Source organism: Poecilia formosa, unplaced genomic scaffold (genome assembly GCF_000485575.1).
Source record: "Poecilia formosa unplaced genomic scaffold, Poecilia_formosa-5.1.2 Scaffold475, whole genome shotgun sequence".
Lineage (NCBI taxonomy): Eukaryota > Metazoa > Chordata > Actinopteri > Cyprinodontiformes > Poeciliidae > Poecilia > Poecilia formosa.
The window spans coordinates 85,248-88,807 of NW_006800414.1; the positions used below are offsets into that span (position 1 = coordinate 85,248).

The 3,560-nt window shown below is 40.6% G+C and overlaps 1 protein-coding gene and 1 long non-coding RNA gene across 2 annotated transcripts in view; one reads left to right on the forward strand and one right to left on the reverse strand.

Annotated features, from left to right (window-relative positions):
- Positions 1-3,560, reverse strand: part of LOC103156343 (xenotropic and polytropic retrovirus receptor 1 homolog) — a 45,031-nt gene that overhangs the window by 32,645 nt on the left and 8,826 nt on the right. The window lies entirely within an intron of this gene.
- Positions 847-3,560, forward strand: part of LOC107833890 (uncharacterized) — a 19,502-nt gene continuing 16,788 nt past the window's right edge. Inside the window, exon 1 of the long non-coding RNA XR_001659666.1 lies at positions 847-857. This is a non-coding gene — a long non-coding RNA (uncharacterized LOC107833890). The remainder of the gene's footprint in view (positions 858-3,560) is intronic.

The following is a 3,560-nucleotide window of genomic DNA, read 5'->3' on the forward strand; positions in this document are numbered from 1 at the left end:
TGGTGACCCAACTAGACGCTAGTTGGGTCACCAACTAGAGTCATATTTTATTTATCACTACAGAAGGGTTCAGTGAATGCGCATATGAAACTGGTGGGTTCGGAACCTCAAAAAAGGTTAAGAACCACTGACTTAGACTATTTAGCTTTGTAAACTTGAATGTTTAAACTGTATGTTTTCTTCCTCCTTTTTTTAATTTGTAGATAAAATCTGATACTTAAGAACCATATTTTTTCCAGAACCTCTAAGAAAAATAAAAGATGAAGAAAAGAAAATATCTGAAAGAATTGATTGCCAATGAACAGAGAGGTGTTCATACAGAAATACTTTCTGTGGTTGCTCAAAGAAGAGCATCAACTCACGACAGCCGTCAGAATTAACCCTGCCTATTGACATTATGGTTTTTTTCATGTTGCACTTTATGTAATGCGTTCTGCTTTTCTGTCATCACATCCTTCATAGAACATCAGTCATTTTTGAATGAGAAGCTGACGCTGCTCCACTATGCAACAGCTCAGCTGAATGGTTATTAAGAGGATAACTTAAGGAGCTTGTCGAGTCTTTATATTTCAGAACCGCATAAAGTCTATTTTACATCCCACACCCAACTGTTTGGACCGTTTCTCTTTCCTGATCTGGTATGACACGGCCATCTTTATTCCTGTCAAAGTTGTTCCACTCCAAACCTAAAACTCCCCCCATACTGTGTGCATTCTGTGAGCAGTTGCAGCCTAGCGGAGAGAAAGGGTGAGGGTGTGAGCAGCATTTACACAGGATAATTGACAACGCTAAGACCCTCCTCCAGGCTCTGATTGGTTGTTTCTGGCAGTTTAGTGTACTTGTTCAGATAACAGCAGGTCCATAAGGGAGAAAGCAAAGGAGCTTAATTTTTTCACTAATTATAAAACTGTCGAAACATAGACAGTTTCATGAGATATGTAAAATGCAATGAAATGACATTAAACTTGTATATCGCTTTATTTGTGTACTCAAAGATGCTTGACATGAAAACAGTCATTTCCATTCATAAACACATTCACATGCTGATGATGGTGAGCTGCTGGATAATAGTCACGACTGCCCTGGGGCAGGCTGACGGGCTGCAGAGCTACCAGACCCTCTGACCAAAACCAGTGGCGACTGAACGACAGAGGCAGAGGGAGGGAAACAAAGAAGTAACACGCAGATTGCAGGGCAAACGTCTACCATATAAAAGTTACATACTGCTGCTTTAGGAGTTCTATTTAGTGGAATAAACAGGATATAAATCCACCCCACATGTTAGTCCTTTCTCCACTGAACTTTATACTTGACATGATATAGTCAGGCCAGTGTTGTTGTCCCTCCAGCGTGTCCTGGGTCTTGCCCTCCTCCCGGTGGGATGTATGCATCCTGACCAGATGGCCAAGCCTCAACTGGCTCCTCTCGACGTGGAGGAGCAGCGGCTCTACTCTGAGACCCTCCCAGATGACTGAGCTTCTCTCTCTAAGGGAGAGCCCAGACACCCTGCGGAGAAAAGCCATTTCGGCCGCTTGTATCCGTGTCTTTTGGTCATGACCCAAAGCTCATGACCGTAGATGAGGGTGGGAACATAGATCAACCGGTAAATCAAGAGCTTTGTTTTTTGGCTCAGCTCTCTCTTCACCACGACGGACCGGTACAGCGCCTATGAGCTGGATTTTCTAAATCTGTGCCCATCAAAGAGACATGAACAACTAAATTTAATGATCTGGATGGGAGACCAAATACTTCTGACAATAATATAGAGTCAAATATTGTTTGTACCCAGGATGTCCTTTGCAGCTGTGATACTACATACAAGCTTTCCTCTTGCTGCAGCAGATTCCACAATGAAGATTGTTGTATTTAGGATGTCGGTACGTTGTGTTCATGGATTTAAAACAGATGGGGTTTTTGAGTTTCTGACAGGCCTTCACCATTTAGGGATGGTCAAGCTAAAAGACAGTTGACTACTCACTAATTGATTTCATGCAATTTCTGTAGGATTTTATTTTCTGACACTTAAATAAAAAATTCTCTGTTTTGATGAACTATGGGCTTAGTTACAGAAAAGCTACAATTAAATATCAGCAAAAAAATTAAGTTTATCAAACTAAAACTCTGTGCTGTCAAGACTGCTTTTCCTTTCCTTTCACATGCATTGCTATGAGCTTCAGAATGGTGAACAGAAAACAAGAGACATTGTTTTATTCCAGCCTTGGTAAAATTTTCAACTAAATATTAAGGAATCTAACACTAACATCTAATCAGCAAAGCTGTCTCAGCAGACAGTCTGGTGAGTCAGTTCAGATGACCATCAGGCATTCGTATTTTTAAAGTTAATGTCTGAGAGTCATGTGAGATACACATCGGCTTTAATAAAACAGTTTGCATCACATTTTTATAAGCACACTCTCCAATGGTGCCATGTTCTGGACTAAACCAGAGTAGATTTCTGCAGTTCAAACACAGAAAAACAAAGGGTAGAACACCCATAGTTAGAGTTCAGCACATTTACAATGAATTCAATTAACAGTTGACATCCCAGGATAAATGGAAGCAAAGAAACAATGTTTCTGCATGCATTCCTTTATGACAGCCCTGACTTCACCCTGCGAATCAAACAGTCCTGCAGTGTGTCTAACCAAGCATAGCCGCAACAAGAACACACAGGAGAAACGACCCCAAGGAGCACAGCTTTGAAAAGCTCACAGGCCCAGGTCTCCACAGCTTCACAGGACTCAGAGTAAACACACAGAAGGCTAGAATTACAGCTGAGTGCAACAACATCCTACATCTGGTTTGTCTCCAAACACAGCAGGGAATGGACAAACAGACTGGGTGAAACCTCAGAGGCGAGGAGCTTCACAAAAGCAGAAACGATGGGAATGCTTCTGATTTCCACAGCTACAAACAGGCCTACCCTCGGGTATTGACCTCAACGCTCCACAGCGCCTGGCCCACAGCAGGACGCCTGCATCTTCACGATAATAAATGTTGCTGAGCGATTGTTTCAAAAATGATTGCGATAAACAATAATATTGTTTGAAGACCATTTTAAACTGATGTAATGGTAATGACATAAAAATCCAAGTGATATCCTGCCAAAAATGAATACACTTTATTTTCAAAAGAACACTAAACACTGGAACTGGTAAACTAAATAAAATAACCACAAACAGAAATAAAATGGACTCTCAGTCTCTGTTAACAAAAAAATGCACTTGAATAAAAAATAAACACAGCTTAATTATTTCCACATAAAGCCAAAGTGGAAATAAAAACTACATTCGACCGAAAGAGTACAGCTTATGAAGTCTGTACACTATATTGCCCTTCAATAATCATTAGATTTAGATAGAGAAGATGGTCATATTGACTACCTGATGCAATAGTTCACTCCTCCCTTACGCTAAGGAAAGTGAGGAAGTGAGGGGTCAGTGGAGTTGAGCCGTTTTTCATCCAGTGTCATCGGTAGAAAGAGAAAAAGGCCGAAAGAAATGATAAAGCCAATAAATTAAAATGAGGTCGATAATTTTCATTTATCATGCAATTAATTG